We start from the raw sequence: 19,697 nt of genomic DNA, 5'->3' as shown, positions 1-19,697 counted from the left end.
GCCATAAGCTGATAGGAATACATAAAGGGAAATTATGAATAATTGATGGAAGCTGAGTATAAACTATTTCAAGAGTGAGAAAATCTTTAAGAGAGAGACACAGTCTTTGGGGGGACTCACACTTTCTAGCACTTTGCTTTCAGGAACCTTAACAGGTTCTCCTGGTAAAGATCATTCATAGTTCTGCCATGGGCAGAAGAACAAATATTGTGAACTATGACCAGAGTATTTTTCATAATGGAGGTTTAATCTCCAGGAAACAAGACATTGTCATAACTTCATCCTAGCTGGGAGTAAGGCATCACATCTACAGCAGCCATTTTTAACTTTTATGTCTCACCAAAAATGTATATTGGAGGGTAAGGGGTGGGGAGCAGGTGGCATATAGTTAACAGAGGTTAGGGATTCAAGAAAATAAATTTGGGAAAAGCATCCAGTGAAAAGAGAAGAAAGCAAAATAGACAAAAGCTAGAGAAACATGAGGTCATACTCCCAATAAACAATGAGGGTTTGTTTGTTTGCTTGTTTGTTTATGAGAGAGAGAGTGGGGTAGGGACAGAAAGAGGGGGAGAGAGAGTATCTTAAGCAGGCTACATGCTCAGTGCAGACTTCAGTGCAGAACTCTATGTCATGACCCTGATATCATGATCTGAGCCAAAGTCAAGAGTTGGATGCTTAACTAAGCCTCCCAGGTGCCCCTAAGCAAGGAGTTTCAGTTATAAGATTATGGACTTCTCTCCCTCCCTCCATATGTTAGTGAAACAAAAATAGGATTCCAGAGTAATAATAACAGTAGATTAATATTGAAAGACTTGTTAGATAGACTCTGAAGAGACTTTATGGAAGCCCAAACCAACAAAGGTGACAAAAACAAGGAAAACGAAGGATGTATAAGTTTCTAGCACATATAGTTACAACATATGTTAAACACAATAATGCCTATTTTAGCATAAATCCTCAAATAACAACCCATATGCCTTAGTTCCTATTTCCCCCCAAAATTTCTGGCTTTCAACAAAAATTACAAAGCATGCCCAAATGAAACAAAAAACACAGTCCAAAAGAACAACACAAGCATTACAAATGGACTCAGATAAGACACAAATGTTAAAACTAACATGTAGAATATTAAAAATAGATATAATTAAGTGTTAAGAGCTATAATGGAAAAAGTAGAGACCCTGCAAGAGCAGATAGGTAACATTTTCTTTTTTCTTTAATGTTTCTTTATTTATTTTGAGGGAAAGAGCATGACTGGAGGAGAGGCAGACAGAGAGATAGAGAGAGAAAATCCCAAACAGGCTCTGTGCTCAGCATGGAGCCTGACACAGGGCTCAATCTCATGAAATCAGAGACCATGACCTGAGTTTATATCAAGAGTCAGACTCTCAACTGACTGAGCTAACCAAGCACCCCAAAAGTAACACTGAAATCAAAACACTGTAACTGAATTTAAGAATGTCTTTCTAGATTCATTAGTACACTTGACAGGGAAAGGGAATGAATCATGGAGTTTGAAGATATGTCAGTAGAAACACTCTTAATTGAAATGCAAACAGAATAATTACACAAAAACAAAAACAGAAAAATCCAAGGTTCTGGAGACCATTTCAAATGGTGCAATATTACATAAGTGGAACACAAGAAGGGGAAGACAGGGAAGGAAGCGAAAAATTATTTTAAGTAATAATGGCAAAGAATTCTGCAAAATGAATGAAAGACATCAAACCACATATCAAAGAAGTTTGAAACACTCCAAGCAGAATAAATGCCAAGAAATCTACACCTAGGCATATCATATTTAAACTGCAAAAGGCCAGAATCACAGAAAAAATAACTTACAAGCCAGGAGAAAAACTAAACACATTATGTATGCAGACAACTATAAAACATTTGTAAAAACCAAACAAACTCTAAATATATATATTTTATGCTCATGAATCAAAACACTCAATATTGTTAAGGTGTCGATTCTTTCCAATTTAATTTATAACTTCAATGCAATCCCAATCAACATCATAGCAAGCAACTTAGTACATACTGACAAACTGATTCTAAACGTGATATGGAAAGGCAATAGATATGAAATAGACAACACAATACTGAATAAGAAAAAAATAAAGTTGAAGAACTGATACTATACAACTTCAGGACTTACTATAAAAGCTACAGTACAGTAGGGACAGTATGACAACTATGAAATAGATGCACAGATCAGTAGACTAAAATAAAGACTCCACATAGACACTCACACATATACAGTCATATTGCTTGGTGAGACCTTCCCCCAGAGGGTCTGAGCATGTTAAAGCTGCAGTCCCTCAGAAGTGAGGTGTCAGAAAACACAGCCACATCTCAGATAAAACTCAGGAGTGAGGTGCTGCCAGCAAGGCTGTCATTCAAAACAGAAGGAGAGATTAAAAGTTGCACAGACAATCAAAATTAAAGGAATTCATGACCATTAACCAGCCCTGTAAGAAATTTTAAGGGGGACTCTCTGAGGCAAAAAAAGATGAAAAAAAAAAAAGACCTAAGCAACAAAGACTAGAAAGGACTACAGAACACCACCAGAAACTCCAACTCTACAAGCAACATAGTGGCAATAAATTCACATCTTTCAGTGTTCACTCTAAACATCAATGGCCTAAAGGCTCCAATCAAAAGACAAAGGGTAACAGATGGATAAGAAAACAAGATCCATCTATATGATGATCTTACAAGAGACCCACTTTATTTTCAACGTTTATTTATTTTTGGGACAGAGAGAGACAGAGTATGAACGGGGGAGGGGCAGAGAGAGAGGGAGACACAGAATCGGAAACAGGCTCCAGGCTCTGAGCCATCAGCCCAGAGCCCGACGCGTGGCTCGAACTCACGGACCGCGAGATCGTGACCTGGCTGAAGTCGGACGCTTAACCGGCTGCGCCACCCAGGCGCCCCACAAGAGACCCACTTTAGACCTAAAGACACCTTCAGATTGAACGTAAGGGGAGGGAGAACCATCTATCATGCTAATGATCAACAAAAGAAAGCCGAAGTAGCCACATTTACATCAGGCAATCTAGACTTTAAAATAAAGACTGTAACTAGAGACGAAGAAGGGCATTATATCATAATTAAGGGGATATCCACCAAGAATACCTAACAATTGTAAACTTTTATGCTCCAAATGTGGTGGAACTCAAATATATAAATCAAGTAATCACAAACATAAACTCATTGATAATAATACCATAAAAGTAGGGGACTTCAACACCCCACTTACAACAATGGACAGATCATCTAAACAGAAAATCAATAAGGAAACAGTGGCTTTGAATGACACAGTGGACCAGAGGGACTTAACAGATATATTCAGAATATTTCACCCTAAAGCAGTGGAATATACATTCTTCTTCAGTGTACATGGAACCTTTTCCAGAATCAATCGTATACTGGGACACAAATCAGCCCTCAACAAGTACAAAGAGATTGAGATCATACCATGCATATTTTCAGACTACAATGCAATGAAACTCAACATAAAAAAAAAATTTGAAAGGTAACAAGTACATGCAGACTAAAGAACATCCTACTAAAGAATAAATGGGCTAACCAAGAAGTTAACTTAAAAGTACATGGAAGTGAATGAAAATGATAACACCACAGCCCCAAACCTCTGGGATGCAGCAAAGGCGGTCGTAAGAGGGAAGTATATAGCAATCCAGGCCTTCCTAAAGAAGGAAGAAAGATCTCAGATACACAACCTAACCTTATGCCTTAAGGAGCTGGAAAAAGAACAGCAAATAAAACCCAAAACCAGCAGAAGACAGGAAATAATAAAATTAGAGCAGAAATTAATGCTATCAAAACTAAAAAACAGTAGAACAGATCAATGAAACGAGAAGCTGGTTCTTTGAAAGAATTAACAAAATTGATAAACCACTAGCCAGTTTGATCAAAAAGAAAATGGAAAGGACCCAAATAAATAAAATCGAGAATGAAAAGGAAAGATCACAACACAGCAGAAATAAAAACAATAATGAGAACATTATGAGCTAATATAATATGCTAATAAAATAGGAAATCTGGAAGAAATGGGCAAATTCCTAGAAACATATACACTACCAAACCTGAAACAGAAAGAAATAGAAAATTTAAACAGACCATAACCAGTAAAAAAATCGAATTACTAATCAAAAATCTCCCAAAAAACAAGAGTCCAGGGCCAGATGGCTTGCCAGGGGAATTCTACAAAACATTTAAGGAAGAGTTAACACTTCTCTTGAAGGTGTTCCAAAAAATAGAAATGGAAGGAAAACTTCCAAACTCTCTATGAAGCCAGCATTACCTTGATTCCAAAACCAGATAGAAACCCCACTAAAGAGAACTATAGACCAATTTCCCTGGTAAACATGGATGCAAAAATCCTCGACAAGATATTAACCAACAGGATCCAACAATACATTAAAAAAGTTATTCACCATGACCAACTGGGAGTTATACCTGGGATTCAGGGCTGGTTCAATATCCACAAAACAATCAATATGATTCATTACATCAATAAAGGAAACGACAAGAACCATATGATCCTCTCAATAGATGCAGAGAACGCATTTGACAAAATACAGCATCCTTTCTTGATAAAAATCCTCAAGAAAGTAGGGATAGAAGGATCATACCTCAAGATCATAAAGCCACATATGAACAACCCAATGCTAATATCATCCTCAATGGGGAAAAACTGAGAACTTTCCCCTTCAGAAACAAGACATGGATGTCCACTCTTGCCACTGTTATTCAACATAGTATTGGAAGTCTTAGCCTCTGCAATCAGACAACACAAAGAAATAAAAGGCATCCAAATCGGCCAGGAGGAGGTCAAACTTTCAGTCTTCGCAAATGATATGATACTCTACATGGAAAACGCAAAAGTTTCCACCTAAAAACCACTAGAACCAATCCATGAATTCAGCAGTTACAGAACATGAAATCAATGAACAGAAATCGGCTGCATTCCTATACACCAATAATGAAGCAACAGAAAGAGAAATCAAGGAATCAATCCCATTTACAATTGCACCAAAAACCATAAAATACCTAGAAATAAATCTAATCAAAGAGATGAAAAATCTGTACACTGAAAACTATAGAAAGCTTATGAAAGAAATTGAAGAAGATACACACAAAAAAAGGAAAAATATTCCATGCTCCTGGATAGGAAGAACAAATATTGTTAAAATTTCAATGCTACCCAAAGGAATCTAAATATTCAGTGCAATCCCTATCAAAGTAACACCATAATTCTTCACAGAGCCAGAACAAACAATCCTAAAATTTGTATGGAACCAGAAAAGACCCTGCATAGCCAAAACAATCTTGAAAAAGAAAACAAAAGCAGGAGGCATCACAATCCCAGACTTCAAGCTATATTGCAAAGCTGTAATCATCAACACAGCATGGTGCTGGCACAAGAACAGACACTCAGATCAATGGAACAAAATAGAGAATCCAGAAATGGACCCACAAACATATGGCCAACTATCTTTGACAAATCAGGAAAGAATATCCAATGGAATAAAGACAGCCTCTTCAGCAAGTGGTGCTGGGAAAACTGGACAGTGACATGCAGAAGAATGAACCAGGACCTCTTTCTTACACCATACACAAAAATAAACTCAAAATGGATGAAAGACCTCAATGTAAGATAGGAAGCCATCAAAATCCTCGAGAAGAAAGCAGGCAAAAACCTCTTTGACCTTGCCCGCAGCAAATTCTTACCCAACTCGTCTCTGGAGGCAAGGGAAACAAAAGCAAAAAATGAATTATTGGGACCTCATAAAATAAAAAGCTTCTGCACAAGGAAGGAAATAATCAGCCAAAATAAAAGGCAACAGAGAGAATGGGAGAAGATATTTGCAAATGACATATCAGTTAAAGGGTTAGTGCCAAATATCTATAAAGGATTTATCAAACTCAACCCCCAAACAACAAATAATCCAGTGAAGAAATTGGCAAAAGACATGAATAGACACTTCTCCAAAGAAGACATCCAGATGGCCAACCGACACATGAAAAAATGCTCAATATCACTCATCATCAGGGAAATACAAATCAAAACCACCATACCACCTCACACCTGTAAGAATGGCTAACATTAACAACTCAGGCAACAACAGATGCTGGCAAGGATGCAGAGAAAGTGGCTCTCTTTTGAACTGCTGGTGGGAATGCAAACGGGTGCAGCCACTCTGGAAAACAGTATGGAAGTTCCTCAAAAAATTAAAAATAGAACTACCCTGGCACTGTGTTGTGCCAGCAAAACACAGTATCTGTTTTTGTGTTACCCTACCCAGCAATTGCACTACTACCTATTTTTTCAATAGATACAGATATCCTGTTTTGAAGGGGCACATACACCCCAATGTTTATAGCAGCACTATCAGTAATAGCCAAAGTATGGAAAGAGCCCAAATGTTCATCGATGGATGAACAGATAAAGATGTGGTGTATATATATGATGGAGTATTACTCGGCAATCAAAAAGAATGAAATCTTGCCATTTGCAACTACGTGGATGGAACTAGAGGGTATTATTCTATGCGAAATTAGTCAGAGAAAGACAAATATCATGTGACTGCACTCATATGAGGACTTTAAGATACAAAACTGATGAACATAAGGGAAGGGAAGTAAAAATATAAAAACAGGGAGGGGTCAAAACATGAGACTCTTAAATATGGAGAACAAACAGAGGGTTACTGGAGGAGTTGTGGGAGGGAGGATGGGCAAAATGGGTAAGGGGCATTAAGGAATCTATTCGTGAAATCACTGTTGCACTATATGCTAACTTGGATGTAAATTTAAAAAAATAATAAATTAAATAAAAATACCAAAAAAAAAAAAATACTGGAAAACTAAAAAAAAAAAAAAAAAAAAAAAAAAAATTCTACAGAACTTCTAGAAAAAAAAAACAGACGAAAATTAATCCATGATGATTAGTTATGTTAAAGAGACAGAGGAGCCAAGTGTTAAGTGTTCCTAATGGCCAAAATCAGACTGATTTGAACAAAATCTAAATATGAGATTTAACCAAAATTAAATTTTAATGAATAAATTTATTAAATATATAAATAATAAATTGATAAGCAAGATGTTGTGTTAATAAGATTTGATGGGAATGACTCTTTACCTCTGGTTGGCCTTCCTAACAAAATCTCTTAACCCTAATCTAATCATGAGAAAAATATAAGGGAAGCAAAAAAGAGGAGGTGAGGCTAGGTCCTAAGGAAGATCAGCAGTGCTTTTTGAGGCAATTAGTTGATGAGAAATCATTACAGTTTCTTTAGGAAAGTAGCTGTTAAACTCTTTATGCAGGTGTGAGATGACTACTTCTGTGCTCAAGGTTCCCAGCTTCATCAGAATCCACTTTTATGTTGTCATCCCAATTTTCTGAACCTTATAGGTCCTTCCATGTGCCATATTCTTTGAACACTTTTCTTTCAGGACATTTTTAACCAATCAAGCCATTCACCACAGTCCAGGTATATATCCATACTTATGGTTACATCTCCCTCCAAGTGAAATACATGACCAAAGGTACTACTTTGTGTACTATTGTCTTTGTCATGTAAAAGTGTAATGTGTTTTATCATCCCAATTGATGAAAATTTTAAGTAATAAATTTGCTTCACCATTGCTTGAATATCAAGGGTCAATCCCAAAGAATCAGGAATATGTGTAACGGGGAATAATCTGAAAAGGAAAGTTGGCCAGCACATGGGAGTCAGTTATGGCATCTTCTACAGCTTTCTGACAAGCTGATTGCCTTGTCTCACAGGATACATTTGAAGAGACTCACAGGACATATTTAAATAGACTACAACTGCAATTCTAACTGAAATAAACTTGGAGGGGAGAACAATTTAGCTACTTGTTTTTGTTTTCAAATGGCCAAAGTTTGTCTCTGAAGAATCCACATCCTGCATTTCTTAGCTGTATTTGTGTGTGTCAAATGGCTCCTAGAGTGTCCTCAGTGGCAACAGGAAAGACCCAGGAAAGGAGGCAAAAGTTCATGTTGGTCAGGGGTGAGATAAGGTACTGTCAGTTCAACCCATAAGCACCACAAGGGCACAAGAGCAATGTCTTTGCAGTGACAGCATTAGAAGCAGTTACTTTCTCTGTAACAGCTAAACCTGTTCTGGTCAGAGACCAAGACAAGTATGCTTCTCTTTTGTTGTCCATGAAGTGAATCTAGTATACCACAAACAAAAGTTTGGCATCCAACTTATAAGATGATAAAAATCATTCTCCCATTTGTCCTCATAGTTTTGTTGTTGTTGTTCTTGTTGTTTTGGCTTAATTGCAGTAAATAGCAAAATCGTCCCCACAAATCTCAAGTCAGAAATTAAGTCTTCTCGACTTGCAAACCAAGTCTAATTAAACATCAAGTCCCACTCTTTCTTCACTATTTCTGAAACAAATCCATTTTCTCTACTTTCACTGTCACTCCTTTACCTGCCATCTGTCATTACCAAGAGCTTCCTGATTCATATATCCACTTCTATATATAGGTTTTTAGAATAATAGTGCATGTTTGATTGATTGATTCATTGATTGATTGAAGGAAGACAATCACAGGATAATACTTAGGGCTTCAAGCCTCTAGACCTCAGAAGTGATTTTTGGCTTATGGATGTAATATTGTTTTATTTCTGAAGACATTAGTTTATGAGATGGGTAAAGGTAAATAGGAAGTCTGTATTTATAAGGTTAATGTATGCGAAACATTTCTAAAATGTTAAACAGTTGATTTTCATTATCAGCCAAGACACAAGTCAACCAACAGTTTCTACCTTTTTAAAGGAATAGTTCAAATTTTTTCCCTTTAAAATATATAAAGAGCTTGACTTGGGGAATGTTCTTTGAAATAGTGTCTAATCCTAACGATCCAATCTGTGGCGGTCAGTTTTGAATGTAATAGGAAATATAGAATATAGAAATAGCAATAGATGACAGTAAAAAAAGGAACAAAGGTGAGAAAGATGAGTGACAAAATAATAGTAATGACAATGAAGCAACAAGATTAAACATCATTTTGAAGTAAAGTCTCATCCAGACCCAAAGAGCAGCCTTACAGACAGACAAAACATCACAAACACAATTTGGTATGTGTAAATTTATCTAAACATATCTTTATTAAAGTGATAACTATTCCCAAATATTATAAATATTTATCTTAAAAATACATATTAACCATCAGAAAGAAGGAAATGTATTTTATACAATGTGATGTAGAAAAGATACTTTTAGCTAGAATTTAATGCAGCACTAACCCAGCAAGCATAAACCACAATTCAAGCCAAATTCAAAAACCACAGGGCTGTAAATTCAGTCACTAGGGGATTCATGTGGCATGCTTGTGAACCTCCAAATAGAAATCCTTTAGTATTCCATTAAGGGCTGCTATAAAATTCATATAGTGGTTCCTTAGATGGAGCAAAACTTTTTTTCCCTTTTAAGTCTTCACTTTGCTTTTTCCATTTCATGTTCATTTAAAAAAATTCTTTATTTTCTGACTAGAATTCACTGAGAATTTTATATAGTTGATCATTTTCATGACTTTCTCTCTGATATATCATTTTTCTTTTAAATAATCTCTTACTATTTAGTTAGCAGCAATGATACATTTACATTTTATATATCTCAGGACTTTTTTTTTTCTTTTATTCTTGAGATTTTTTTTTTCTGCAGCCCCTAAACTCCATATAAATAACCTGCTATTTTGGTACATGAAAAAAAAAAAACTCTTATACTATTTCATAGTATTTTGAAAGTTTTCATAAAAGACACTAAAGTTTTCAGTATCATCAGTGTTTGCACAGGAAAAAATATCCTTTTAGCTAGCAAAAATAAGCTTTTGCATTTTATGTTGCATTGTACAACATTATTTAATATATAACTCTTTAGAACTAATTTTTATTTGCTGAATTTATCAATGAAACAGTTAAAGATACTCTAAAATATGTGTGTTAAGGTGTATTTGGGAAAGAAGGACATAAGCAAGTTAGGTTACTTTCTGCCTCTGAACTTGTCAAAGTTACTTATTATAGAAACGTCAGAGAAATAAAAATCTGAAGAACATCACATTTTTCTCTTGCTTCCTCACCTTGTTGGTTCTATTCTCCAGGACAATTCTTGTTAAACCACCTACCTTGTCTACTATCACAAAACCCTCAAACATAAAAATAATGATGAGAACAATAAAAAGTACTGATCCTGACAACTGTCCAAAAGAAGTCCCACACATTTTGAAAACCTAATAACCACTAGAATTAAATTTTTAGTGCACAGTGAATAGTTATTATTATTTTTGGCCCCTTTCTAGCTGTTAGCTTTATTCTATTTTTATCTAAGTTACCTTGGCCTGGCCCACAAATAAAAAGTTGTATAAAATAATAAAAGATAAATGATTTTCAACTTCTCAATCAGCAAGCAGACTGCAATTGTCTAAAAATAAAATATGATTTTATACCTACAGTGCACATGTCATCTACCTGAAGCATTGTCAGTTGTCAACTTAGAACATGCGTTTTGTGTTTCATTATTTAAATTTGAAGTTTTTGACTCCTACTTGTACTTTTTGACACAAATTGCACTAAATGCCATGCCTTGTAACCATATAACATTCTTTTAGATTTTTTTTTCATTTAAAAGTAACTGATAAGTCAAAACAAAACAAAACAAAACAGCCTGATTTTTATAGCATCTTGTAAAATGTGGTCATTTTAACACATTTAACTTTCCATCCAAATGTTTCCATTTTATTAAATTTTATTATAAAAATTCTACAATCTAATAAACCAAAACTAGTCACAAGTGTTCATAAGTATCTCACAGATCCATCTTTTCACATCTGTCATAGGAATATGGGAAAGAGAGCCTCCCCATGAAACACACAACGGAGCCACAGAGAGATTAAGTCACTCCAGTTCAAATATACATACGCTTCACCCCATGTTGATAATGTTATATATCATGTCTTGATGAAATTCCTGACTTATTTTATTTTGTTATTTTAAGATAATTGTGGATCTACAAACATTTGTAAGATACAATACAGAGAAATGCCATGTAACCCTTTTCCCAATTTCCCCTAATGGTAATATCTTGCATACCTACAGTACAAAATCACAACTGGTATACTGACATTGATACAAGCAAGATACAGAACATTTCCATCGTTACAAGATTCCGTTATGTTGCCCTTTTATAGACATACTCACTTCTCTCACACTCTCGACCCCTCCCTAATCTCTGATAACTACCATCTTGTTCTCAATTACTATACTTCTATCATTTCAAAAATGTAATATAAATGAAATCAAACAATATTCAACTTTTGAGATTTTTCTTTTTTTTACTCAACATTATACTCTGGCAATTTATCCAGATTTTTATGTATCTTTTCCTTTTTGATGAATAATATTCCCTGTGGTATAAATGTATCACAATTTATTTAACTATTCATCTGTTAAAGACATTTGAATTATTTTCGGTTTGGAGCTAGTATGAATAAAGATGTTATAAAATTCCATGTTCAGATGTCTGTGTGGATATGTCTTCATGATAAGTCTTAGAAGTGCAATTGCTGGGTTGTGTCATAATTATACATGTAGTTTATCAAGAAACTACCAAACTGTTTTTTGCAGAGTATCCTGTACCATTTTACATTCCAATCAGCAAAATATAAGTGATCCAGTTTCTCTCTCTCTTCACAGCATCTGGAATTTTCACTGGTTTTTGAATTTTAGCCACTCTAAAAGGTATGCAGTGATATCTCATTGTGATTTTAATTTGCATTTACCTGAAAGCTAATGTGCTGAATTTTTTGCACATGTTCATTTGCTATTCTTATACCCTCTTTAGTGATATGTTTCTTCATGTCTTTTCTCAATTTAACTATTACATTTTGGGGATAACTGTTCAGTATTGAAAGCTCTTTATATATTCTACATACTAGTCTTTTGTCAAATATATGGTTTCCTATGTTTTCTCCCAGTCAGGAACTTGCATTTTCTTATCCTTAATAGAAACTTTTGCAGGATGAAAGTTTTTAATTTTGATGAAGTCCAACTTACCTGTTTTTGTTTCTGTGAATCATGCTTTCGTGTTCAGTCTAAAACTTCTTTGTCTGGGGGCGCCTGGGTGGCGCAGTCGGTTAAGCGTCCGACTTCAGCCAGGTCACGATCTCACGGTCCGTGAGTTCGAGCCCCGCGTCAGGCTCTGGGCTGATGGCTCAGAGCCTGGAGCCTGTTTCCGATTCTGTGTCTCCCTCTCTCTCTGCCCCTCCTCCGTTCATGCTCTGTCTCTCTCTGTCCCAAAAATAAATAAATGTTGAAAAAAAAAATTTTAAAACTTCTTTGTCTGAATATCTGATGTTCTTTTTTTCTAAAAGTTTGTAGCTTGGAGACCTGGGAAAGATGGCGGAGTAGGAGGACGCTGGGCTCACCGTGTCCTGCTGATCACTTAGATTCCACCTACACCTGCTTAAATAACTCAGAAAACCACCAGAAGACTACAAAACAGAGTCTCCGGAGCCAAGCACAGACGAGAGGCCCACTGAAGATAGCAGGGAGGCTGGAGAGGTGGTGCGCGCTACACTGACTGGTGGGAGGGAGCCGGGGCGGAAGGGCGGCCCCCCGGCCAAGCAGAGCCCCCAAGTCTGACTGTCAAAAGCGGAGGGGACAGACGGAGTGTGTTCCAACAGCAAGCGGGACATGACATCTGGAAGGTTATAAGCTAACAGCTCTGCTCAGAGAGCGGGAGGGCTGGAGGACAATGGGAGGGAGAGTTGTTGAGCCCCAGACTACAGAGCTCAGTTTGTTGGGGAACAAAGGCGCTCGCCAGCGCCATCTCCCTCGCCCATCCCCCAGCCAAAATCCCAAAGGGAACCAGATCCTGCCAGGGAACCTGCTTGCACCGCGCAAACACCCAACACTGTGCTTCTGCAGATCCATCCCTCCGGCGGGTCTGACTCCCTACTGGTGCCACAGGGCCCCTCCCGAAGCGGATCTCCAAAGGAAGAGTGAGCTGAGCCTGCCCCTCCCGCCCCTGTGCACCTTGCCAATCCACCCCAGCTAATAAGCCAGATCCCCAGCACCACAAGCCTGGCAGTGTGCAAGTAGCCCAGACAGGCCATGCCACCCCACAGTGAATCTCGCCCCTAGGAGAGGGGAAGAGAAGGGACACACCAGTCTGACTGTGGCCCCAGCGGTGGGCTGGGGGCAGACATCAGGTCTGACTGTGGCCCCGCCCACCAACGCAAGTTATTCAAGACAGCACAGGGAAAGTGCCCTGCAGTTCCGCACCACTCCAGGGACTATCCAAAATGACCAAATGGAAGAATTCCCCTAAAAAAAACGTCCAGGAAATGACAGCTAACGAACTGATCAAAAACGATTTAAACAATATAACAGAAAGTGAATTTAGAATAATAGTCATAAAATTAATCACCGGGCTTGAAAACAGTATAAAGGACAGCCGAGAATCCATTGCTACAGAGATCAAGGGACTAAGGAACAGCCAGGAGGAGCTAAAAAATGCTATTAATGAGCTCCAAAATAAAATGGAATGACCACGGCTTGGATTGTAGAGGCAGAGGAGAGAATAGGTGGACTAGAAGATAAAATTATGGAAAAAGAAGAAGCTGAGAAAAAGAGAGATTAAAAAAATCCAGGAGTATGAGGGGAAAATTAGATAACTAAGTGATGCACTAAAGAGAAATAATCTACACATAATTGGTGTTCCAGAGGATGAAGAGAGAGGGAAAGGTGCTGAAGGTGCACTTGAAATAATAATAGCTGAGAATTTCCCGGATCTGGGGAAGGAAAAAGGCATTGAAATCCAAGAGGCACAGAGAACTCCCTTCAGATGTAACTTGAATCTATCTTCTGCACGAAATATCATAGTGAAACTGGCAAAATACAAGGATAAAGAGAAAATTCTGAAAGCAGCTAGGGATAAACACACTCTAACATATAAAGGGAGACCGATAAGACTCGTGACTGATCTCTCTACTGAAACTTGGCAGGCCAGAAAGGAATGGCAGGAAATCTTCAATGTAATGAACAGAAAAGATATGCAGCCGAGAATCCTTTATCCAGCAAGTCTGTCATTCAGAATACAAGGAGAGATAAAGGTCTTCCCAAACAAACAAAAACTGAAGGAATTCATCACCACTAAAGCAGCCCTAAAAGAGATCCTAAGGAGGATCCTGTGAGACAAAGTACCAGAGACATCGCTACAAGCATGAAACCTACGGACATCAGAATGACTCTAAACCCATATCTTTCTATAATAACACTGAATGTCAATGGACTAAATGCCAACCAAAAGACATAGGGTATCACTATGGATACAAAAGCAAGACCCATCTATTTGCTGTCTACAAGAGACTCATTTTAGACCTGAGGACACTTTCAGATTGAAAGAGAGGGGATGGAGAACTATTTATCATGCTACTGGAAGTCAAAAGAAAGCTGGAGTAGCCATACTTACATCAGACAAACTAGACTTTAAATTAAAGGCTGTAACAAGAGATGAAGAAGGGCATTGTATAATAATCACAGGGTCTATCCATCACGAAGAGCTAACAATTACAGATGTCTATGCACCAAATACAGGAGCCCCCAAATATATAAAACAATTACTCACAAACATAAGCAACCTTATTGATAAGAATGTGGTAATTGCAGGGGACTTTAACACCCCACTTACAGAAATGGATAGATCATCTAGACACATGGCCAATAAAGAAACAAGGGCCCTGAATGATACATTGGATCAGATGGACTTGACAGATATATTTAGAACTCTGCATCCCAAAGCAACAGAATATACTTTCTTCTCGAGTGCACATGGAACATTCTCCAAGATAGATCACATACTGGGTCACAAAACAGCCCTTCATAAGTATACAAGAATTGACATCATACCATGCATACTTTCAGACCACAATGCTATGAAGCTTGAAATCAACCACAGGAAAAAGTCTGGAAAACCTCCAAAAGCATGGAGGTTAAATCACACCCTACTAAAGAATGAGTGGGTCAACCAGGCAATTAGAGAAGAAATTAAAAAAATATATGGAAACAAATGAAAATGAAAATACAACAATCCAAACACTTTGGGATGCAAGAAAGGCAGTCCTGAGAGGAAAATACATTGCAATCCAGGCCTATCTCAAGTAACAAGAAATATCCCCAATACAAAATCTAACAGCATACCTAAAGGCAATAGAAGCAGAACAGCAAAGGCAGCCTAAACCCAACTGACGAAGAGAAATAATAAAGATCAGGGCAGAAATAAACAATATAGAATCTAAAAAAACTGTAGAGCAGATCAACAAAACCAAGAGTTAGTTTTTTGAGAAAATAAACAAAATTGATAAACCTCTAGCCAGTCTTCTCAAAAAGAAAAGGGAGATGACCCAAATAGATAAAATCATAAGTGAAAATGGAATTATTACAACCAATCCCTCAGAGATACAAGCAATTATCAGGGAATACTATGAAAAATTATATGCCAACAAACTGGACAACCTGGAAGAAATCGACAAATTCCTAAGCACCCACACACTTCCAAAACTCAATCAGGAGGAAATAGAAAGCTTGAACACACCCATAACCAGCGAAGAAATTGAATCAGTTATCAAAATTCTCACAACAAATAAGAGTCCAGGACCAGATGGCTTCCCAGGGGAGTTCTACCAGACGTTTAAAGCAGAGATAATACCTATCCTTCTCAAGCTATTCCAAAAAATAGAAAGGGAAGGAAAACTTCCAGACTCATTCTATGAAGCCAGTATTACTTTGATTCCTAAACCAGACAGAGACCCAGGAAAAAAAGAGAACTACAGGCCAATATCCCTGATGAATATGGATGCAAAAATTCTCATTAAGATACTAGCAAATCGAATTCACCATGATCAAGTGGGATTCATTCCTGGGATGCAGGGCTGGTTCAACATTCCCAAATCAATCAATGTGATACATCACATTAATAAAAGAAAAGAGAAGAACCATATGATCCTGTCAATCTATGCAGAAAAGGCCTTTGACAAAATTCAGCACCCTTTCTTAATAAAAACCCTCGAGAAAGTCGAGATAGAAGGAACATACTTAAAGATCATAAAAGCCATTTATGAAAAGCCCACAGCTAACATCATCCTCAATGGGGAAAAACTGAGAGCTTTTTCCCTGAGATCAGGAACACAACAGGGATACCCACTCTCACCGCTGTTGTTTAACATAGTGCTGGAAGTTCTAGCATCAGCAATCAGACAACAAAAGGAAATGAAAGGCATCAAAATTGGCAAAGATGAAGCCAAGCTTTCACTTTTTGCAGACGACATGATTTTATACATGGAAAATCCGATAGACTCCACCAAAAGTCCGCTAGAACTGATCCATGAATTTAGCAAAGTGGCAGGATATAAAATCAATGTACAGAAATTAGTTGCATTCTTATACACTAACAATGAAGCAACAGAAAGACAAATAAAGAAACTGATCCCATTCACAATTGCACCAAGAAGCATAAAATACCTAGGAATAAATCTAGCCAAAGATGTACAAGATCTGTATGCTGAAAACTATAGAAAGCTTATGAAGAAAATTGAAGAAAATATAAAGAAATGGAAAAACATTCCGTGCTCATGGATTGGAAGAATAAAAATTGTCAAAATGTCAATACTACCCAAAGCAACCTACACATTCAATGCAATCCCAATCAAAATTGCACCAGCATTCTTCTCGAAACTAGAACAAACAATCCTAAAATTCATATGGAACCACAAAAGGCCCCGAATAGCCAAAGTAATATTGAAGAAGAAGACCAAAGCAGGAGGCATCACAATCCCAGACTTTAGCCTCTACTACAAAGCTGTAATCATCAAGACGGCATGGTATTGGCACAAAAACAGACACATCAACCAATGGAATAGAATAGAAACCCCAGAACTAGACCCACAAACGTATGGCCAACTCATCTTTGAAAGCAGGAAAGAACATCCAATGGAAAAAAGACAGCCTCTTTAACAAATGGTGCTGGGAGAACTGGACAGCAACATGCAGAAGGTTGAAACTAGACCACTTTCTCACACCATTCACAAAAATAAACTCAAAATGGATAAAGGACCTGAATGTGAGACAGGAAACCATCAAAACCCTAGAGGAGAAAGCAGGAAAAGACCTCTCTGACCTCAGCCATAGCAATTTCTTACTTGACACATCCCCAAAGGCAAGGGAATTAAAAGCAAAAATGAACTACTGGGACCTTATGAAGATAAAAAGCTTCTGCACAGCAAAGGAAACAACCAACAAAACTAAAAGGCAACCAACAGAATGGGAAAAGATATCTGCAAATGACATATCGGACAAAGGGATAGTATCCAAAATCTATAAAGAGCTCACCAAACTCCACACCCGAAAAACAAATAACCCAGTGAAGAAATGGGCAGAAAACATGAATAGACACTTCTCTAAAGAAGACATCCAGATGGCCAACAGGCACATGAAAAGATGCTCAATGTCGCTCCTCATCAGGGAAATACAAATCAAAACCACACTCAGATATCACCTCACGCCAGTCAGAGTGGCCAAAATGAACAAATCAGGAGACTATAGATGCTGGAGAGGAGGTGGAGAAACGGGAACCCTCTTGCACTGTTGGTGGGAATGCAAATTGGTGCAGCCACTCTGGAAAACAGGGTGGAGGTTCCTCAAAAAATTAAAAATAGACCTACCCTATGACCCAGCAGTAGCACTGCTAGGAATTTACCCAAGGGATACAGGAGTACTGATGCATAGGGGCACTTGTACCCCAATGTTTATAGCAGCACTCCCAACAATAGCCAAATTATGGAAAGAGCCTAAATGTCCATCAACTGATGAATGGATAAAGAAATTGTGGTTTATATACACAATGGAGTACTACGTGGCAATGAGAAAGAATGAAATATGGCCCTTTGCAGCAACGTGGATGGAACTGGAGAGTGTGATGCTAAGTGAAATAAGCCATAGAGAGAAAGACAGATACCATGTGTTTTCACTCTTATGTGGATCCTGAGAAACTTAACAGAAACCCATGGGGGAGGGGAAGGAAAAAAAAGAGGTTAGAGTGGGAGAGAGCCAAAGCATAAGAGACTCTTAAAAACTGAGAACTGAGAGTTGATGGGGGTGGGAGGGAGAAGAGGGTGGGTGATGGGTATTGAGGAGGGCACCTTTTGGGATGAGTACTGGGTGTTGTATGGAAACCAATTTGACAATAAATTTCATATTTTGAAAAAATAAAAATAAATAAAAAATAAAATAAAATAAAAATGAATAAAAGTTTGTAGCTTTACAATTTACATTTAAGCCTCTGATTCACTGTGAATTAATTTTTTTATAAAGCATAAGGTTTACTATATTCTAGACTTTTGTACATCTTGTTTCATCTATCCATATCATTCCCTTGACTTTATTCCTGTCTAATGTCTACTTGTCTTTCCAGAATCAGTTTTGCAACCATTTCTCCAGAAAACCTTCTATGAATCTCTAAATCTCTAAATCAGGATTAGATGCTACTTACATGTGATTTACATCCTCCATTATTACTCCCATTATAATTTATATTATGAAATAATAAATTATTATATAGTTTACATGCCTTTACTGTGTTGTAAGATCTTTGAGGAAAGGGGACATCTCTGCCTTGTTCTTTTATCCCCAGTGCTTCACACAGTAGTACTCAGTAAATATTTGTTGAATGAATAGGTGAATGAAGGTGCCTGCTCCTTACGCATATCAAAGAATTGCAAATAGATATTTGTGGTTGCCTACTAGTCCCAACCTTCATCAAATAAACCCCAAATCTTGCTCAATCTTCACTACTACCATCATTTCAAATACTGCAGAGGATATGCATAAATGATCCAGAGCCATCAATAACAGTACAATATATTTTCAACATCTACCACCAAATTACACTCTAAACTATTTCTAGATTACTGTATTGCCCTTTCTTAACTTTACCGAAGTATCAGCAGAAGTGGAAAATAAATTTTACAGACACTGTACTACTTCACTCTGCTTATCTTTGTGTTTCTTTCAAAATAAAAGATCTTTGGTAATAAAAGTCAAAGCCATTTTGACATTTTGAGCGCAACTCCCTTGAATCTATCTCTTTTAAAGGAGTTTAGGAAAATTGAGCTCCACTGTTGACTAGTTTCAATAAAATACTTCTATCTGTCAGGAATTCATAATTTTTCTGCTTAATGGTCATCCAGGTAAATAGTAGAGTATAGAGTTTGCAGTTGTCTTTAACTGATCAATCTTTATTTACACATTCTATCATTAAGTTAGTGTATAAACCAGGGTATGTTATCTAGGGAAATTCTATTCAAAAAGCTTAGGCAAAAATGAAATTTGTTTAACATGGATGGAAGGTCAAAGGATGGTATTACTTTTATGAACTGGTGATTCAGAGATCCAAATAATGACATTGGTCATTCTCTCTGTGTCTCTCTGTTTCTCTCTTGAGATTGCTTGCACAAGTTCACTTCCACTTCTTAAACTGCCTTTCTCTATTTAACTTTGTTTTTAGACACGTTCTGCCTATGAGACACTAAATCAGTGTCCACTTCTTAAATCAGTATATATGTCTAAGCCCTTATT

At 37.2% G+C, this 19,697-nt stretch overlaps 1 long non-coding RNA gene across 1 annotated transcript; it reads right to left on the bottom strand.

The window, feature by feature from the left end:
- Positions 1-4,455: 4,455 nt before the first annotated feature.
- On the bottom strand, positions 4,456-18,215 carry LOC123591293. The gene is made up of 3 exons (XR_006709212.1): positions 18,204-18,215; positions 13,919-13,928; positions 4,456-4,571 (listed from the first exon to the last, which is right to left on the bottom strand). It is a non-coding gene; the product is annotated as an uncharacterized LOC123591293 (long non-coding RNA).
- Between the last annotated feature and the right edge of the window lie 1,482 nt (positions 18,216-19,697).

Source organism: Leopardus geoffroyi, chromosome B4 (assembly GCF_018350155.1).
Source record: "Leopardus geoffroyi isolate Oge1 chromosome B4, O.geoffroyi_Oge1_pat1.0, whole genome shotgun sequence".
Taxonomy (NCBI): Eukaryota; Metazoa; Chordata; class Mammalia; order Carnivora; family Felidae; genus Leopardus; species Leopardus geoffroyi.
This window is presented reverse-complemented; position numbering and strand designations above follow the sequence as displayed.